We start from the raw sequence: 22,238 nt of genomic DNA, 5'->3' as shown, positions 1-22,238 counted from the left end.
CCTTCCTTCCTGACTACAGGACTTTGAATATTACCTGGACTACACTCTGCAAGCAGAAACCAAGTAATTTGATGTTCTACACTTCGCTGGACGACAGACGAATCTCCGTTGGAGTAAAGGAATTACTCCCCTGCAGCAGCAAGCACCTAAACGCATCTGACCGGTTTGCATCTGTCGAGTTCCTGAGGGCTCCAAAGATTTCTGCAACACAGGAGGTGGGTTCCCGAGTGTCTCTGAGGTCGATCTGCTCTCTCAGCAATCCTGAGACCCGTATCCCTTGTGGGGACTGTGCGACCTGAACCCCTGTTCACCGTGTACTTTTGCAGCAGATTATGATTTTTGACGATCCCTGAGGTTGTGCATTGGACTACGTGTTGTCCAGACCTGCGCAGTCTTTCCACCAAAGATCTCCGGCCTCCACTCCACAAACGCTCTATGGGCTGGTGCTTTATGATTCAGCTCGAGGTCCCTTCGCGATCCCTTGTCCGATGGCCTATGGGTCGTAGTGAGGGTCACTTTGAATTTTCTTAGGCTTCCCTTGTTGCTCCAGATGTGCCCTGATTCCCCATAGCTTGGAGAGTCCCCAGGACCTTGCTGGTCCTCACCGTAACTTGTTTCCTCTGCCTGCATGGATTGCCTTTGCCAAGGCTTGTTGGTGTTCAATCCAGACACTGACCCCTCAGCATTCGACATCCTTTGTGGGACAGCTCATCTCCGGACTTTGGCTGTCGTTGGTGTCTCCCAGTCCCCGTGGCTCCATAGTAAAGCATTCTATCTTCACAATGAAGCACTCAACATCAGTGGGCATTCGTCTATCGAGCCCTTGATCACCTTGAAGTGACCCAGACTCTGTCCACTCTGCTTTCAGGTTCTTCTCAACTGTCATGCAGGCTTGGATTCATCAGACACTTTTCAACTTCCCTGCAGCAGTACTTCTTCGTGTCACGCCATTGTAAATGACGAGGGTTTCCAACACCACTTGACCCCTATGCACCGGCTCCTCTTGGATAGGTAACACGGGTAGCTCGGTACTCACAAGGGTGCTCATAAGGGTGCTGGCCTTAGAACCTTCTATGTTCCAAAGGGTTTGCTTGAAGTCCCCTCTGAAGTGTACTTAAACTGTAAACTTTCAACCGCGTCTTTCCCATTAGTGTTGTACAGATCTCGCGTCTGTGTTCCCACACTGCACCCGTCCTCCATGTGCTCCCTGTGTCATTCCTTAGGGTGGTTCCTTGGGGTCCCAGCGATTCTATGTGCTCTAGGCACTGTGTCTAGTGAAGTTGTTTTTGTTATACCATTTTGTTTGTTAACGCTTGGGTCTCCCCCTGGAGCCCACTGTGTATTGCACTATTCACTGTTATTCTATTGATTATGTATTGTGTGTTTTGTGCTCTAATCTCTTATAGAGATTAGTAGAGTTTAGTAATAAGTACATATATTTTATATAACACTTGTGTGGTTCATCTTTCATTTGGTCACTTAGGAGGTTCTGATCTGGTAAAACAAGCTGCTGTACATTCCTTCAAGATTAAGCCTGAATGTTGCTTTCCATAGTTACCACTAGGATAGATTTCATAAAGGTTATATTTAACGTAATCACCATAAGGGTGATTTGGACTGGTACAAGGTGCCCCTTTTAATTGGTGGACAGCATATACCAGGCCAACTTTGGTGTGCGGCAGTTGGGATTCAAGCTTGCTATTGTTTTATTAGATAAATCTCATTGAGTGATTAACTGAAAACCACTAAAAGTATTAGGCACATATAAAACATCAAGATTAGAATAAGTAAGATCTACTGAACTTGGAGTTGGGTAAGTCCAGGGTCTTGTACACGCTTTCTCCAACTCAAGAGAGTTTAGTTTGTCACTAGGTTAGGTAGGAGCCTACACCACATAACACTAGTATGTCTTCGAGAGGAGAAGCAACGGCTCTCTGCCAACTAGGTATGACCATCTCTCATTCCAGGAATTGAGAAATATGTGTACATCTGAGGACAGAGAGAAGTGCAGGCATCCAACGTCTCATAGAGATGTTGCTCTTAGATGACCTCAGAAAGCCCCAGCGTCTGATGAAGTAGAAAGAGTTTGTGGGATAGGAGGTGAGGACAGAGCAGGAAGTGAGCACTTCTTTGATCTGGACTCAAACCCTGGCAAGAGGATAAAAATGATTCCAACCTGGAAAATCCAACTCTTCCGTCAGGTGAGCGAGAAGGCCCCAGTGGCACTCTCTTTACTCCATCAGGAAGAGTCCAGAGTTTGCCTAGAAGATCAAGAACTCTGTGGAGTCTAGTCATTTGTGTACTTCTGTAGTGACCTCTGTATCTAATAGGAGGGAATCCTCTTATGATAAGAAGTGCCAATTACTAGAGATTGAGGGAATCAAGCTCAGGCTGAAAAAAGAGCAATTGGCCTTGGAATCCCTTGAGCTCCAGAGAGCTTCCAGAAGATTGGGACTAGAGTCCCATGTTGGCAGCAACAGTTTCCCTAGAACTAGAGAGTATTCACATGATCATAGGAACCTGAACAAGATATTCCATCCCTATCAGAGTGGGGATGACATCTATAGTAATGGATAACTGCACTAGAGAGGGCCTGTAAAATACAGAGGGTTCCTCAAGAGCAGTGGGCAGCTATCTTGTGGCTATCTTTTACTGAAAAAGGCAGGGATAAGCTCCTCAATGTTAGAGAAGAGGATGCTGATATTTACCCAGTCCTAAAGAGTGCTCTCATTGATGGGTTTGGCTCAACCCCTGAGCAATACAGGATTATGTTCAGAGACACTCAGAAGGCACAGACTCAGGAGTGGGTTGACTTTATAGATTGAGCTACTAAGGCTCTGGAAGGCTGGTTACTTGGCAGTAAAGTGTGTGATTTTAAAGGATTATACAAATTAATTATGAGGGAGCAGAATCTTAATAATTGTCAAAATCAGTCGTTGCATCAGTAGATGGTGGACTCTGATCTGACCTCTCACCAAGAATTGGGAAAGAAGGGAGACAAATGTGTCAGAACCAGGGTGAAGCTGAAATCTCAGAACCAAGGTGGTGACTCTAAGAAGCAAGATTCTAAAACCTCAGATCAGGGGAGGGGGGAGAAGGGTAAAGATCAGAAGTCTTCAGAAGGGCCCCAAAAGTATTCATCTGGGGGAGTCATAATCAATCAAGAGTGAAGGCAAAAATAAACCTTGGTGTCAAATCTGTAAAGAGAAGACCCATTGGGCAAAGGATGCTGCTTGTCCTAGGGCACAGGAATCTACTCCAGCCACCACTGCCCCTAAGGCACTCATTGAGGCTAACCAGGAATTTCAAAAGGCCTGGCATGGCCAAACGGCTTTCTTTTCTGTTTATCAGCCAGGACAGACTGCATGGGTTCTGGAGCCTGTGGCCCCAGCAGCCCTCCAATACAAGTGAAGTTGCCCTCCTATAATCATTGAGCAAAAGGGTGAGGTTACCTACCTGGTGGACCTTGAAACTCCCAGAAGCTCTAGGGTGCTCCATGTGAACAAACCATATTTTGATAGGGCAGACATGGGCTTGCTCATGGCTACTGATGAGGTGTAGGAGGAAGAAAGTGATCCACTCCCTGACATGCTCTCACAGAACCTTGATGATGGTTCAGTTGATGGTGCAGCCTTGGCAGGCAGCCTCACTGACCAGCAGCAAACAGATTGTAAGCAAGACCTGAATCAGTTCAGACATATGCTGTCACTAACTCCAACACTACCTGGTTCACTCATGAAGTGGACACAGGTGACAATCTGCAAGTTAAAAATAAGATTTACAGGCAACCTGACCATGTCAATGACTGTATCAGGACTGAAGTCCAGAAAATGTTGAAGCTGTAGTAGTAATTATCTTTATTCAATTTTCCACTAAAACCATAAAAGCACATCGTATACAATACATTGAAAAAAGAGAAAAATATTTTGAGAAGAGTGTTTGGTTGAGGAAACCGGGGCTAACTGTCTAAGGGATCTGGGTTAAGTTACTATGAAGTTTTAGTGAAATACATGATAGTGGTACCATTTAATACCAAGGATAAAATTGTGCTAAAATCAAGATATTTACAAGTTTAAAAACAAATTCATCCATATCGTGTTGCAGTAACAGTTGACCTATACATGTCGTACACCTATAAGGGAATTGTAATACCCCTCTAATTAATTTGATCACCTTAAAGATATAAACAATTGAAAAAGAAAAATTCCATCAAATATAATACATAAAAAATGCCTTCTAAATATTATCTCATGTCTTCCTTTCACTATAAATCCTTCAGCCTGGCCTATTTAATTTTATTCATGATTTTGACAGTCCTGCTTCTTATGGTCCATGCATACAGCAGGTATCCAGATAGCGCGAAGTCCAGGTATTCTGTGGTGTTACTTTTCAGGATTCTAGTGATCTCGTTTAAGCGAATAACTGCTAAAATCCGGAAAATGGGGTTTAGCCATATTCTTATTGTTTCTTGATACATCCGACAGAAATACAAGAAATGGGTTTCTGACTTGAGTGCTTGATCACACACAGGGCAACAGGGCGAAGTACCAATCCTCTTTCAATTGCTAACAAAACTATTAATTGGTAAAATACCATACCTAATTTTTTAGTATAATATTTTAGCAAGGGGCGGCTCTATTCGATTTAAAAATTCTTCTTGTAGCATGTTATCTTTAAAATTGAGGAACCTGCTTGTCAATTCACCAGCAGAACTCTTGTTGAGCCAGCTAACCATGACATGGTTGCAATAATTCTATTTAAGGTGGATTACCGTTCTTTTTTCAATTTTGCTAGGGGTAAGCCACAGATCAAACTGATGAAGTTTGTTCAACCATGTCTTGATGTGTTTAAACCACTCAATACATCCTTTGGTATTTAATAGTAGTATGTCTTGAATTGACTCTTTCAACGGTAGCGGTGATTCATTTGCCAATATGCGCATCCAGTAGACTAATGGTCGAAGGGGAATTACATGAGAAATGCTCCTTGTTCCTAAATCTAGTCGCATTGGACTAGGTGGTGAGTTACTGGGAAGTTCCATGATAGATCTGATAAAATTATTTTTGCCCTTCTCAATGGCTGCTACATTTACATGGCCCCATAACTCTGCACCGTATAGCGCTGCCCCTAATCTCTTTACCTGACACACTTGGGTGACTGGGATCAATGGTCTGAAGCTTGACTTTTTTAGCGTTGTATATAAGACCGATCCCATGTGTTATAGTGAGAATTGACTTTTTGTATTTGGGGCCCCACAATGGTGTTTTAACAAAACTCACTCCCAAGTAATAAAAGACTTGTGCCGATTAAAAACCATCAATTTCATTTTTAAATTATTAATTTCCAGACCCTGTTCTTCAAAACTCCTTCCAAATTGATCCACTAGATTTTGTAGCCCCATCAGTGACCTTGAAATAAGCAGGGTGTCATCTGCAAAATGTAGTGCAGGCACCTCACATCCAGCAAGCTTGAGGGGATCACCCCTGCAGTCCCTTAGCTGATCAATCAGGCCATTTATATAAATTGTGAATAATGTTGGTGCCAAAACGCATCCCTGCCTTACTCTGTGGCTCACCCCTTTCAGGGTGGTTAATCCTCTGTTGTTGGCCCATTTTATTTGGGCATCATTTTTTGTGTGGCATCTGATAAGGAACTTCAAAAGGTTTTCTGGTAACCCAGGGTTACTCAAAGCTGTCCAGAGTTTTCCCATGGTACCAAATCAAACGTGGCCCTTAGATCTACAAACACCACGTATAGAGACCCTTTACCTATTTTTACATATTTCTACAGGATCAAGGGGAAGAAGAGCAACTCATCAAAAGTGCTTGTCTTCTCTCTAAACCCTGCCTGCAGGGGTGATAATAACCCCCCCTCGCTAATCCATTCCTTCACTCTCTTCAGCAATTGTAGACAGAATTTTTTCTGTGCTAAGTCGATAAGACTTATCAGCCTGTAGTTTGTCGGGTCGCTTTGATCTCCTTTCTTGTGGATGGGCACTGCTTCCGCGCCCAGCCATGTATATGGTATCTCTGCTCCACCCATTATGGCATTAAATGTGTAATTTAAAATCACACTCCATATTCGGGGTTCAGAGAGGTAAAGGTTGCCCGGTATAAGATATAGGTCTGGGGCTTTCTCCCACTTCATGGCCATGATGGCCTTGTGTGTTTCCTCTACTGTAAATAAAAGACAGACAGTGTCAGCTTCCTGGTAAAAAAAATCCTTGGATGCTGCCTTACTTTCCTCTGGTCCTGACTATAATCTAGAAAAGTGATCCTCCCAAACCTGTGAGAGGATGTGTAAGCTGTCTTCCACAACTAAACGTTTTGTCCCTTTTGCAATTAGGTGCCAGAAGTCTGAATAATTTCTAGTCTGAGCAGCAGCAAGTAGGTCTTCCCACTGCCCTTGATGCCAATTCCTATGTGCCTCATGCTGGGCCTTTTTATAGGCTCTTCTGTGATTAATAGTGGACTTTTGCCAGATTTGTTTGCACCCATGAAAGACTGGCGTGCTAATTTATAGTCAACATTAAACTACACTTTAGATTTGGACCTTTTGGTTATGTTCCTGCTAGAGGTTTTGTAAAAGAAGGTGTTGATGTTGGTAAGTAAAATCCCTTCTTCAATTGTTTGCAAGTCCAAGTTATTTGGCCCTAAGGACACCAGAAAATTGGCTATGATGGTATAGATTTTGATAGGGACTCTGCATTGTTCCTTATTGGTGGCCATTTAATCATTCTTTTGTTGTTGCTAGTAACAGTGTGATTCTGGGGATTTAGTTCCGCAGATGGACAACACGAACCAAATACCTCTTTTAATTCTAGAGAGAGGGCATTATGGTCACTATCATTCCTCTCTAGGACCAGCATATCAATAAGACTTGAACATAGTTGTATGTCCATCAGGAGATAATCTATTCTTGTTTTGGAATTCACCCACTTGTAGGTATGGTGAAGACTGATATCTGAAATCGAACGGCCATTCACAGCTTGTAACCCATATTTGTAAGTAAGTGAAGCCACTTGAAGAGCCACTTTAACATTCTTAGCTAACTTCTCGTGGCACAGGGATGGAATGCCCAGTTCCAGGTCTTCTTCATCTGTGATGTTTTTAGTAACTTCTAAAGGCTAGAATGTTACATTAAAATCCCCTCCTATTACTATATGATGGTGTATCCTTTCCTTCCCAATTATCTTATCTAAGTGCACAATAGTTGGAGAATCTTGATGTTGTGAGACAAACCTATTGTAAATATTTACCAGTAGAACAGATTTCATTTAGCTAGTATCTTTCAGAATCACGATCATTAGGTTAGAATTATCAGAAACAAGCATACTGATATGGATCCCCAAATCAATTTTAATACAGATTGTTAGACCCCCCCCCGCTGGACGGCCCTTTTTCGATGGAATACTTCTACACTACTATTGGTGAACCCTACTCTATGAAATGTGTTAACTGCCCATGTCTCCTGGAAGAGGCAGATGTCATAGCTATCTATCAGCCTTCTCCAGTTGTCACAGGTAATCTTTGACCTCAATCCTTCTAGGTTCCAGGACAACAACCTGAGTTCCCTGCCCTTCTCTGTCCTTGATTGCTGTGGCCTTACCTTGTTAGATGCCAGTGAGTTGGTCAGGTGGGGTTTTATAGTTGCCACATTCAGGGACTGTCTCCCCTCAACGCTAGCTGTATTAACCCCTGATGATTCAATCAGGCAAGAGTGGAGATTATAATGGATAATTGAGGTAGCGCTGTGTGGAAACAATTCCTCAACCCATCAGATGGGCCTATTGCAGAGGCTACATTGGTAATGACTTGAACATTGCTCTTGGTGGTGTTCGTTAATAAATGCATCTGAATTTGGCCAGTGCTGTGGGCCTTTCTTGGGGATGAAAACCTAATCTGAATTTGTGATTTGGTTAAAGGCAGGGAGCGTTGCTCTAGATTAATCAATCCCATAACCACATCGTTTGAGACCAGGTTCAATTCAATATGGTCAAAATCTTGGTTTGTGGGATAACGCTTAGCATTCTGAATGTCAGATCTTATGATAGAACGACAATGCCTAACCTGCCTAAATCAGGAAACAGGGGATCGCTTTATTCAACAAGGCGTCCCTTGACTCACTCTGGTCATTGGACAATTTTGGTACATTCGTTAGGTACACTCTGTTGCTAGTCACCTTAGTAGCTCTTTTGAGAAACCCACCTCCCATGACCCCTCCCTCACCTTCTCCATGTGGATAGTTAGATGCAGGATACCTTGGCCCAGTGTTCCCTAAAGGAGGAGCTGTTGAATTAGTCAATTCTCCAGGAGTACCTACTTAGGAGCCCATTCTACCTCTAATACCTCCCAGTCCGTAGTGGCACCCCACCTTAGTTGAGTTGTAATACATTTTTAAACTATCTAACGTATGTCCTTGGGTGGACAAAGAGGACATGGGTGCTTGATGGTGTGTTTGGAGATTAGGCTTGATATACATGTGTTACTCACAGTTCGGGCCTCTAGAGTGTAAAATATGGCCCCTACCCCTGCTCCTACTTCTTGCACGACGAATCTCCCCGTTATTGCTATGATGAGGCATACATCTAACTCGAGACCGTCACCTGTTCCTGTAGTTGTACTGGGGGGTCGTACTTCAGTGGGTTATGCTGAAGTTCCTGCTATTAGGCTGAACTATCAAGCCCAATATGATCCCCTTAAGTACAGAAATTTCCGATGTTAAGTCCTTAACATTTATCTTTAAGTTCGTGCATTTCGGAATGTAGGACTTCAATGCCTCCATTCTGTGGGACTTCCACTCCTCCTCCAACAGACCTGGCTTCAATACAATCCTGGTGGGGACTAGCAACCTTTTTACTGGAGATATCAGTAGAATATATATCTATTGTGGACAGGGGGTCAAAGTGGTTAGAGCGGTTAGAGCACATAATGTTTACAGTCACTAGTTCTTCCGCTATTTTCTTGGGGAGGGCGGCAGGTGGAGATTGAGTCACTCGACTAGTTTCCTGGTGCTCTTGGTTGTTTATATCTCTGCTCAATGCTTGGCATGTTACACTGGGAGTAATTGAGCCCACAGATAGCCCTTGGGCTAGCCCAATAGTCTTGGTACCAACACCTCGCACCCAGGGTGGTACAAGAGAGATGAGGGTCTGGTTCAGTGACTTAATATCGAGGGACATAATATAGAATGCCCAAAATATCGACTCCAAAATATTGAAGTACAAAATAATATAGAATCCCTATCTACAAACAGGTAAGTACTAAAACATCAAATCCAAAATATAGAATGTTAAAATATAGTTAACCAAAAGAAAGAATTTTTTCAAATGTTTTAACAATAATATAAAATTAATTAAATATTAAAAACAATGAAATCAAACATATTTAAAATAATGTAAAAAAGCTTAAAATGTAATAATAATAAATGTAATGTAAAATAAAAAAAATAATTTGTTGGATAGTGACAGGGTAAAAATTACTATTCCCACTCCAGTGAGTGCAATAGTAGGGAAAGCGTTGGATAGCGGGGAGGTAAAAATATACTATTCCCACTCCAGAGTTTGCAACAGTAGGGAAAGTGTTGGATAGTGTAGAGGTAAAAATTACTATTCCCACTCCAGTGAGTGCAACAGTAAGGAAAGCGTTGGATAGCGTAGGGGTAAACATTACTACTCCTACTACAGTGAGTGCAACAGTAGGGAAAACATTGGATAGCGTAGGGGTCAAAATTACTATTTCCACTCTAAAGAGTACAACAGTAGGGAAAGCGTTTAATAGCGGTGGGGTAAAAATTACTTTTCTCACTCCAGGGTGTGCAACAGTAGGGAAAGCGTTGGATAGCGGGAGGGTAAGAATTATTATTACCACTCCAGTGAGTGCAACAGTAGGGAAAGAGTTGGATAGCATAGGGGTAAAAATTAGTCCCACTCCAGTGAGTGCAATAGTAGGAAAAGCGTTGGATAGCGTAGGGGTAAAAATTACTATTCTCACTCCAAAGAGTGCAACAGTAGGGAAAGAGTTGCATTGCGGGGGAGGGGGGGTAAAAATTACTATTCCCACTCCAGAGTGTGCAACAGTAGGGAAAGTGTTGGATAGCGTAGGGGTAAATATTACTACTCCCACTCCAGTGAATGCAACAGTAGGGAAAACGTTGGATAGCGTGGGGTAAAAATTACTATTCCCACTGCAGAGAGTGCAACAGTAGGGAAAGTAATGATTTAATATTAAAATAAAATTATATTAAATATCAATACCAATTAAAAAATCATTCCCAATTAATAAAATGAATTACCAATTAATAAAAAATGAATTACCAATTAATAATTATTTATCAATCAGTTTATTATCAATACATATACATAAAGATTAATATTTAATTTACTATAATTAAATTACTTCCCACCCTATTCTCCTATAAACCCACAACCCGCTCCTAAAAAATAATATGGTTAACATAATTCTCAATTAATCAAATAATACAAATTAATTACCAATTAATAAAAAAAGTAAATACCAATTAATAATTAATTATCAATCAATTAATTATCAATACATATAAATAAAAATTAATATTTAATTTACTATAATTAAATTACTTCCCACCCTATTCCCCTATAAACCCACAACCCGCTACGGAATTAAATTACACAAAAATTAAATTACATAACATTCATTTCTTTAAAAAAAATAAACATACGTTGCAAAATGAACTCATAATTTTAACACATATACTACCATACATAACACTAAATAAAAATCGATATTATGGAAATCGATATTTTAAATCCGATATTATGGAAATCAATATTTCCTACCCCAAATTCGATATCCTGACTAACTATATTTTGGTAATTCGATATTCTGTCCTATCTATGTTTTGGAGTCGAAATTCTGTCCATTCTATATTTTGGATGCTATATTTTGATTGTTTACCGAGGGTCTGTGTTGACTACAGGGGTCTCCATGCAGTCACTAGGACTGATACCCATCCAATACCCAGGACAGATGAACTTATGGATACCTTGGCCTCAGCCAAGTTTCTGAGTACATTTGACCTAACAGCTGGTTACTAGCAAATCAGATTAGCTGAAGATGCAAAACCAAAAACAGCATTTTTAACCCCTAGTGGGCACTATCAATTTGTGGTGATGCCCGTTGGCTTGAAGAATGCACCTGCCACTTTTCAAAGGTTGGTGAACAAAGTCCTTACAGGCCGGGAAGCCCATAGTGCAGCTTATCTAGATGTTATTGCTGTCTTTAGCTCCACCTGGGAGTATCAACTGGTCCACCTGAGAAATGTTTTAGGGTCTCTGCGAAAAGCCACGTGCCAGAGAGGGCAAAGTAAGGTTGTATACCTAGGCCACCTTCTGGGTGGAGTTCAGGTTCAACTATTGCAGAGCGAAATCCAGACCATTATGGACTAGGTTGCTCCAACTACCCAAACTCAGGTCAGAGCTTTATTGGGCCTGACTGGGTATTACCGGATGTTTGTCAAAGGATATGGATCCATAGTGATCCCTAAATGACTTAACTTCCAAAAGAATTCCTAGGAAAGTTCAGTGTACAGTTAGCTGTCAAAAGGCATTTGATGACCTGAAGCAGACCATGTGCACTGCTCCCATTGTGTAAAGTCCTGACTATTCCAAAGTATTCATTGTTAAAACTAATTCATCTGAGTTGGGGGTAGGGGCTGTGTTATCACAACTGAATGAAGAGGGTCAGGATCAGCCAGTAGCTTTTATTAGCAGAATGTTGACCCCCTGAGAGAAACGTTGGTCAGCTTTTGAGAGGGAAAACTTTTCTGTAGTTTGGGCATTGAACATACTTGTTTGGCACTCACTTCATTGTTCTAATAGACCACAAGCCCCTCTTATGGCTAAAACAGATGAAGAGTAAAAAACCCAAATATTTAGGTGGTTCATTTCCCTACAGGGGACGGACAATACAGTGGAACATAGACCTGGGAGTAACCATGCAAATGCAGATGGACTCTCAAGATATTTCCACTTAGAACAATAAGACTCAACTGGTCAAGGTTAGTTTAAAGTCCCTTTGGTTGGGGGGTTGTGCACGACAGTAGGATCTGCTGCTTCTCACTTTTTGCTGATGTATCACTGTTTTCCACTTAGACTGACTGGGATCCTGCTATTCAGGACCCCAGTCTATCTGCTTTCTCCTCTAAATTGATTGCATGTACTTTAGGTATGCTCCATATGTGATACTGGGGTACCCTTATCAGCCCCTAGTATATGGTACACCATGTACCCAGGACATAGGTTCCCCAGAGGCCTCCCAGGGGCTGAAGCATGTATTGTGCCACCCCTGAGAGGCCATTCAAAATGACATCACAGGTCTGCTGCTGCAGCATTTGTAAGTCAGTACATGCACCCCTTACTTAGATATAGGTCACCTATATCTATTCTAAATCACTGTACATATCAGTCACCCCTATGGCAGGCCTTACCAATACTGAAGGCAGGGTGCTGGGTTTATGTGAGAGGGTGCCCCTGCATGAGCAGAGCCCTTCTGCAGCCTTCTGAACCTATTTTTTGGGGTTGTCTGTGATGCAGCCAACCATATATATTTAAGTGCATTATAACCTCACGGTAAATGCTAACTTTAAAACAGCTGCTTAGAAACATTTCTTGTTTGGTGTCAAACACCTTGGAATCATACCTACCCACCAGTAACTGGTGGGGAAGGTATGATTCCACCCTTCTAGAGGGACTTATGTGAAACACCAGTACACTCGGTACCAGCTTTCTCAACCTGGGCATCACAACATGGAAGCTGCCAGCCACAGACACGAGTCTGCCCTCCTGCTGCTGAGCCAAGCTGGAGCAGAGGAAGGCCTGACAATAGGTTTCCCATCACAGTGAGGTGTGACCACCTCCCAGATAGGCTTAAGTATATTGGGGCTGGGTGGCAGAAAGTCTGCACTGGGAGTACATTTGGTGTCCCTGTGCATAGTCCAGGTCAAACCGGTTGCAGGAGCCATTTGCTCCTGCCCTAGAGAGGAATTGGACAGAGGACATGGGTGTAGTCACCCCTCTGTTCTGACCCTCACCTAGGTGGGTGCCCAGAGTTAGTCCAACCTCTTGCTTGGGTATAAAGTAGGAAACATGACTACAGGACTTTGGGTATTACCTGGACGAAACTTTGCAAGCAGAAATCAAGTACTTTGATGCTCTATGTTTCGCTGGATGAAACATGAATCTCCCTTGGAGTAAAAGAGTTACTCCCCTGCAGCAGCAGGCACCTAAACGCATCTGACTGGTTTGAATCTTCCCAGGTCCTGATGACTCCAAAGATTTCTGTAATACAGAAGGTGGGTTCCCAAGTGTCCCTGATGTCAATCTGCTCAATCAGTAATCCTGAGACTAGTATCCCCTTGTGGGGTCCATGCAAACCGAACCCCTGTGCAAGGTGGACTTTTGCAGCAGCATATGCTTTTTTGAGATCCCTGAGGCTGTGCATTGGACTACGTATTGTCCCAACCCCGGGAAGTATTTCCACTGAAGATCTCCAGCCTCCACTCCATGAGTGCTCTGTGGGCTGGTGCTTTGTGTGTCAGCGCGAGGTCCCTTCGCTATCCTTGGTCCGTTGGCCTGTGGGTCCTAGCGAGGGTCACTTTGAATTTCCTTGGGCTTCCCTGGTTTCTTCAGATGTGCTCTGACTCCCCATAGCATTGAGAATCTCCAGGACCTTGCTGGTCCTCACTGTAACTTGTTTCCTCTGCCCATGTGGGGTGCCTTTGCCAAGGCTTGTTGGTGTTCAATCCGGACAGTGAACCCTCTGGACTCGACATCCTTTGTGGGACTGCTCTTCTCTGGACTGTGATCATCATCAACATCTCCTGGTCCCCGCGGCTGCAGAGTAAATCATCCTATCTTCATACCTGAAGCACCCAACATCGGTGGGCATTTGTCTATTGAGCCCCTGGTCACCCTGATGTGACCTAGACTCTGTCCCCTCTGCTTTCAGGTTCTTCTCACCTCAGATCCAGGCTTGGATTCCACCGGAAACTTTTCATCTTCCCGGCAGCAGTACTTCGTCGCACCACACCATTGAAAACGACGATGGTTTCCGACACCACTTGACCCCTATACACCCGGCTCCTCTGAGATAGTTAACACAGGTACCTCGGTACTCTCAAGGGGGCTGGCCTTTGAACTTTCTATGTTCCAAAGGGTTTGCTTGAAATCTTTTCTTAGGTGCCTTAAAGTAAATTTTCAACTCTGACTTTCCCATAAGGTTGTACGGAGCTCGCATGTGTGTTTCTACTCTACACCCATCCTCCGTGGGATCCCTGTGCCACTCCTTTGGGTGGTTCCTTGGGGTCCCAACGATTCTACGTGCTCTAGGCACTGTGTCTAGTGAAGTCATTGTTGTTATACCATTTTTTTAGTATATGGTTTGGTCTCCCCCTGGAGCACGCTGTATATTGTGCTTTTTACTGCCGTTCTATTAAGTATTGTGTGCTTTGTGGTCTAATCTCGTATAGAGATTAGTAGAGAGTGTTTAGTAATAAGTACATATATTTTATATAACACTAGTGTGATTCTCCTTTCATTTGGTCACTGAGGATGCTCTGATCTAGTAAAACAAACTGCTTTACATTCCTTCAAGATTAAGCCTGAAGGCTGCTCTCCAGAGCTACCACTAGGATAGCTTTCATATGGGTTATCTTTAACCTAATTACCATAAGGGTCGTTTGAACTGGTACAAGGTGCCCACTTTAATTGTTGGACAGCATATACCAGGCCAACTTCACACAATCCCAAATTTAGGGTCTGCCAATGTACTGTAGTACAACATTTCTCTGAACATCTCAACCTGGACTAGCTTCTAGAATGCTTGTTTTATGTAGCTGTTTCATCTCCTAGCCACATAATTTATACAAATAACCCAATCATAGATCGGCTTCAGCTAAAAACACAGAATTGGATAGTGAGAAGTGTATTGCAACATCATCATTGTACCTTCTGATAAATCGGCATCAAGTAGCCAGATCAACACCTCCTTCGACATCGCCACCTTCCCGAAGAGCTGGAAGCACGCCGAACTCAGCGCTCTACTCAAGAAACCATCAGCAGACCCTACCGCCTACCGACCTCAAGAACTACCGCCCCATCTCGCTGCTCCCGTTTCCGGCCAAAGTCATCGAGAAGACCGTCAACAAGCAACTGGCCACCTTCCTCGAGACGAACGGCTCCCTCGACCTCTCGCAGTCTGACTTCCGGGCCAACCACAGCACCGAGACGGCCCTGATCGCAGCTACAGATGACATCCGAGCCCTGCTCGACAACGGAGAAACAGCGGCCCTCATCCTCCTGGACCTCTCCGCGGCCTTCGACACTGTCTGCCACCGCACCCTAGTACAGCGCCTCAGCAACGTCGGAATCCAGGAGAAGGCACTGGAGTGGATCACCTCCTTCCTCGCCGGAAGGACACAGAGAGTCCGCCTCCCCCCGTTCAGATCGGAGGCCACCGAAGTCATCTGCGGCGTTCCTCAAGGCTCCTCCCTCAGCCCAACACTCTTCAACGTCTACATGAGCCCCCTCGCAGCCATCGCACGCCAGCACAACCTGAACATCATCTCCTACGCAGACGACACCCAGCTGATCCTCTCCCTCACCAACGACCCCGCCACCGCCAGAGCCAACCTGCACGAAGGGATGACAGACGTAGCCAAATGGATGTCGAACAGCCGCCTGAAACTGAACTCGGACAAGACGGAAGTCCTCATCCTGGGATCCTCACCCTCCGCCTGGGACGACTCCTGGTGGCCCCCCGCCCTGGGCAGCGCACCCAAACCAACTGACCACGCACGCAACCTGGGCTTCATCCTGGACTCCTCCCTCTCCATGACCAGACAAGTCAACGCCGTCTCCTCGTCGTGCTTCAACATCCTGCAAATGCTACGCAAGATCTTCCGATGGATCCCCACCGAGACCAGGAAGACGGTCATCCAGGCCCTCGTCACCAGCCGTCTGGACTACGGCAACTCCCTCTACGCCGGTACCACCGCCAAACTCCAGAAGAGACTTCAGCGGATCCAGAACACCTCAGCACGACTCATCCTGGACATCACCCGCCGCAGCCACATCTCCGGACACCTGAGAGACCTGCACTGGCTCCCGGTCAACAAGAGAATCACCTTCCGGCTCCTCACCCACGCACACAAAGCCCTACACAACCAAGGACCAGGATACATCAACAGCCGCCTCAACTTCTACGCTCCCACGCGCCAGCTTTGATCGACCAGCCACGCCCTCGCCGCCGTCCCCCGCATCCGAAGAGCCACCACAGGAGGAAGGGCCTTCTCCTACCTGGCCGCCAAGACTTGGAACTCCCTTCCGACCCACCTCCGCCTGACCCAGGACCACCTCGCCTTCAGGAAGCAGCTCAAGACCTGGCTGTTCGAGCAGTAGCGGTCCCCCCCCCCCCCAGCGCCTTGAGACCCTCCGGGTGAGTAGTGCGCTATACAAATGTTCTGATTGATTGATTGATTGATGCCTATGTGAATCACAATAACATGCACTATGTTATTTATTCCATTTTATCAGTTGTCTAGTCCTAATAAATATGTGAAGATGACAAAATGTTGAGACCTTTTCCATCCAGGACTTGTACCCCAGATTCAGTTTGTGCACTGTCAAATGATAAGGTGTAACAAAATGAAAGGTTCTTATTCGTAATTTTAGAATGAAACATGTCTCCCCATCTGGTAATGTTTTCCTAAATTAGCCTATTAACATCAGGTCTTAGTGCACATATCGGATGCTTGCTGATCTGCCATATGAATAAAAAGCTATGTTCCAAAGAGATTACTGATGTATCAGAAAATACTAGATTTGGTTCTCTCATACATGCCCCTACCCAACAGAAATCGTCTCCCGCTTCTGTTCTTTTCAGATCCTCACAGTGATTCAACACCATAGCAGCATGGTGTTCAATTATTCACTAGCACACCTTGGCCTCTTTGCTCACAGTCAGTTTGGTCTAGCCTTCTCAGTAATGCCAAGTCACCACATTCGTATAACTTAAAGTCACAATATCCAATTCTTAATTGTGACTACATTGTATTTGAAACCAGCCTATATAGCATTTGGAAAGGGATATGGCAACCCACTTTTGTCAAAGTGCATGACGTTCTGAGATGCCCTTTCTGTGAAGCTTGAAAATTGCACCCAGGACAGGCGCTCCAGGACAATCTAGGGGGGGTTTAGGTGGGGCGAAGTGACGTATTTCCATTTGATTTGTATCTTATATTTTTCAGAGAGGGCTGATAAGAAATTCATAACGAGTAGAGATGGCACCCTGGGGTAACGTTCTTATGCACATTTTACTGTGGCTGGCATTCAGGTGCAAACCTCTAGTCACAACCATGGCCTGTGTTGTGGTGCTATCAGATTTAGGGTTGCTCCAGCTGTAACAGACTGCTTTTAGAAGGAAGGGAGGGGCATAGGAGTGGGCACTTCTGAAATAAACCTGACACCCAAGACAAACTTCAAAGTCTCAGACCCTAAATCACATTTGGTGCCGGAAAATTGACTATAAGACGAGGATCTTGAGGCCCCCAAAAATTGTCAACTGTTGAGCAGGCATTTGACAGTAACAGGAGAAACAGCTCTGCAAGACTTTTGACTTTTATTACGAATTGAAGCTAAGGCCTGCCAGTCTCCCAGCTGGGTGAGTGGCTATCACCTAGGGAAATCCAATACCACCTGCCCATGTAACCTGGAGCAGCAGGGCCTGTCTGCTTGCTAGGACCAGTGTGCCCTGGAAAGAAGAAGAGAGCACTTGGTGGCAGTGATGTCCAGTCGGGGATCCTGGTGGTTAGATCCTTGTAGTCTAAGTGTGAGAAGATGGCTTCTCCACAGATTGGAACATTTGCAGGTTAAATTTGGCGAGTCTATGTGATAGAGGGGGCGCATGAAGTTGGCTGTGACTGGCTTTATTGCTGTGCAAATTTGGCTTTAGCCCACGTGCGAAGTGAAGTCGGCGACCATGTGTGTCAGAAGGGCCACCGTGACGTTTACAGTACCTGATTTAAATGTTGGCAGACAATGTTAATTCCATCGCTGTGGCATAGTCCTTTACTCTCGCCATCATGATGGTACTCCTCGAACCACATTCAAAGATGTCTGATGGCCCAACGAACATCTCCTACATTTACAAGTAAATGCTGTCACAATAGTTCCTGTACATTCAATTTAGTGTGCCTCACTGCTGCACGCCACACATTTTTTTTTATATTCAATAACAAAATCCAAATGCTGGGTTTTGTTTTTGAAATTAAAAACAGCATGGTATGGGGTAATTTAAAAGATTTTACTTTTGTATACCACCACATTTTAGGTTGTCATTTAAAAACTGCCTACTTACCCACCCAATCTAAATTCTGTGGACGGATTCATGACAAACCTTCAGAAGGCCCTTAATCTGTCTGGACATCTGAGTGGTATGTTGGTCGTTGAGCTGGAGTCGTCTGTGCTATCTACATACTGAAGATCAGGTCTGCCCATCTGTAAATCAAGCAGGCAAAAACCTTCAGGTTGGTGGAAAGGGTACTCTGCCACCTTTGTGACGTAGTACCCTTTCTGCCAACATCTGAAAAAGGCCCTTAATGGCTAACTGTAGAAATCTTCGAGTACATTATGAAAAAATAATAATACTCCTTTAAGTTATATTTCCCTTTAACTGAAGCATTTGTTTAAATACACTTTTTGGCAACTTTTTACAGGGGTTTACTAGTGGATTTTTTTTCTTTTTTCCTTGAGCGGATTTTGAATTGAAGAAAAAAAAGACTACTGTCACTTGAAAAAGGTAGATTGCTCCAAAGTGAGAACACAATTAATTGGTGTTAACTTTGCCAGTTGTAATTAATTGCTTTTTTAAATCACGAAAGTAAAAGTTTTTCTATTTGTAAGTGATGTTAGTATTTTAGAATGTACACATTTTTTGAAGATTTGTGTGCCACCAAAGATTCCAAATTGCTGAACCTCTGTGATTCATCTTTCATTCTCTCTTTTGTTTTTTTTTGTGACTCTTGGTTGCTGACTACTTGCAATATATTGCCCTTGCCTCATTTCTTAGAAATGTTTCTCCTTTTTAAATATTTCCGAACAGTGATAGAAGGGTGAAGCCAATTAAGCTGGATCCGGCCGAGCAAGTCTTCCTGGACTCCATTCTTGAAACTGCTGTTTTTGTTTAAGACTTAAAAAGAGTGTGTGTGACCTGGTCCACCAAGACTTTAATATGTGGGGAAATACCCTGTTTGTTGTTTAGCTTCCAATATTTCCATAAAAAGAGAGGAGCTTAGTTTCCAGTAAGTAATGCAGTTCAGATATTAAGCTGCATTTTTCACAACAAAATCAAATTGTTCCTCCTCTACAGAAACGGGACACTCTGGAAAAGGACAATCTATTTGCAGCTTCATATCTACACAACACATTTTTCAGATGAGCAATTGAAGGTGTACCTGAATCAAGAGACGGGACCAGGTTATCTACCTTACCTGCACCATCTACATCCCCATTCCAACAAGAAAAGTGCACTTGAATTGATTTTAAATCGCATCCAAACAAGGCATGCTTTTTCTGCATATATTGCTTAGTTGTACCCTTTGTTATTCCCAGGTAACATTGTCTTTTACTCAAGTGTCCACGAATGTAGCAGCCCAAAATGCAGTGCTGCATTACGTGACAGGGAGGGACCAGAAGAGCACCATATCTACAGAGATATGGCACTGTCCTCCACTCATTCTAATGCTGGGACAGAATATTGCTGCTGAACGTCACACACATACCTTTGGGCCATAGTAAAAGGGTGTGTGCGTGAGTCTAGCATAGGTAATATTTGTTTTTGTCCTTCGGGAAGCAATCATGTTAATTGTGCTCATTTTGTCCTGGTGATGACCTGTCAAATTGTGGAAGGTCGAAACGCCATCTACATTTACCCACAGAAAAAGGATACTTATGGTCCAATGATAATATATAGAAATATCTGACTAATCGTATTCATGTACAATATCTTTTGGGTGTGCTTTCTTTCGCTTTGGTTTTGTTATTTTTATGTGTTACTTAGTGGCATTCACCTGTTTGTCATGAGCGCTATGTGTTCATCTTGCACATTGAGCACATGCATGATACATATTGTATGCTTCTCTCTGTTATATATATATAATTGTTTACAACAAGGGGTGGTGATGGACAGAGTCTCTGAATTAAACAGAATACTCTCACCCAGTCAAGAGATAAGGGCTAGATCCAACACCGTTTTTAGCTCATTGCACCATCCCAGTTTCAGAACCTGGCTGTATGCAAATTAGTCTGTCCCTGGTACAGTGCATCGTGGGAACAGGGCAGACCAGACTACAAAAGCCAATTCTTACACTGGGAAGGAAACAAGCTTCCGGGGACCGGTTTCTGGCATTTCAGCCGTCTTCGGCCCGGCTTGCTTGAATCCTGATGGTGCAATGAGCAAGGGACTCACATCTGAGTATACCCTTCCACGCTTAGGGTGGACAAAATTATTTACAACAAGGGGTGGTGATGGGCAGAGTCTCTGAATTAAGCAGAATACTCTCACCCAGTCAAGATATCAGGGCTAGATCCAACACCGTTTTTTAGCTCATTGCACCATCCCAGTTTCAGAACCTGGCTGTATGCAAATTAGTCTGTCCCTGGCCCAGTGCATCGTGGGAACAGGGCAGACCAGACTACAAAAGCCAATTCTTACACTGGGAATGAAACAAGCTTCCGGGGACCGGTTTCTGGCATTTCAGCCGTATTCGGCCCGGCTTGCTTGAATCCTGATGGTGCAATGAGCAAGGGACTCACATCTGAGTATACCCTTCCACGCTCATTGCACCATCCCAGTTAAAAAACGGTGTTGGATCTAGCCCTGATCTTTTGACTGGGTGAGAGTATTCTGCTTAATTCAGAGACTCTGTCCCTCACCACCCTTTGTTGTAAATATTTTTGTCCACCCTAAGCTTGGAAGGGTATACTCAGACATGAGTCCCTTGCTCATTGCACCATCAGGATTCAAGCAAGCCGGGCCGAAGACGGCTGTAATGCCAGAAACCGGTCCCCGGAAGCTTGTTTCCTTCCCAGTGTAAGAATTGGCTTTTGTAGTTTGGTTTGCCCTGTTCCCATCATGCACTGGGAAAGGAACAGACTAATTTGCATACAGCCAGGTCCTGAAACTGGGATGGTGCAATGAGCTAAAAAACGTGTTGGATCTAGCCCTGATCTTTTGACTGGGTGAGAGTATTCTGCTTAATTCAGAGACTCTGTCCCTCACCACCCCTTGTTGTAAATATTTTTGTCCACCCTAAGCGTGGAAGGGTATACTCAGACATGAGTCCCTTGCTCATTGCACCATCAGGATTCAAGCAAGCCGGGCCGAAGACGGCTGTAATGCCAGAAACCGGTCCCCGGAAGCTTGTTTCCTTCCCAGTGTAAGAATTGGCTTTTGTAGTTTGGTTTGCCCTGTTCCCATCATGCACTGGGACAGGAACAGACTAATTTGCATACAGCCAGGTTCTGAAACTGGGATGGTGCAATGAGCTAAAAAACGGTGATGGATCTAGCCCTGATCTTTTGTCTGGGTGAGAGTATTCTGCTTAATTCAGAGACTCTGTCCCTCACCACCCCTTGTTGTAAATATTTTTGTCCACCCTAAGCGTGGAAGGGTATACTCAGACATGAGTCCCTTGCTCATTGCACCATCAGGATTCAAGCAAGCCGGGCCGAAGACGGCTGTAATGCCAGAAACCGGTCCCCGGAAGCTTGTTTCCTTCCCAGTGTAAGAATTGGCTTTTGTAGTTTGGTTTGCCCTGTTCTCATCATGCACTGGGACAGGAACAGACTAATTTGCATACAGCCAGGTTCTGAAACTGGGATGGTGCAATGAGCTAAAAAACGGTGTTGGATCTAGCCCTGATCTTTTGACTGGGTGAGAGTATTCTGCTTAATTCAGAGACTCTGTCCCTCACCACCCCTTGTTGTAAGTATATATATAATTGACCAAATATATTTCAGTTCTTTTTGCCTGGCCATATCTGTAGCTCCTCTTTATTTGTGTCATAATTCCATTGGCTACACAATGCATTGTTTTTCAGTTTTGTAAGGATTCATACATGAGTTTGTTCCCTTTTGATTTCCCCTAGGACATTGTTGTTTGATGCAAAGATTGCACAGGTCTCTGTTGGGTGTATGGGATACT

This window comes from Lissotriton helveticus, chromosome 7 (genome assembly GCF_964261635.1).
Source record: "Lissotriton helveticus chromosome 7, aLisHel1.1, whole genome shotgun sequence".
NCBI lineage: Eukaryota > Metazoa > Chordata > Amphibia > Caudata > Salamandridae > Lissotriton > Lissotriton helveticus.
Note: the sequence above shows the minus strand (reverse complement) of the source record.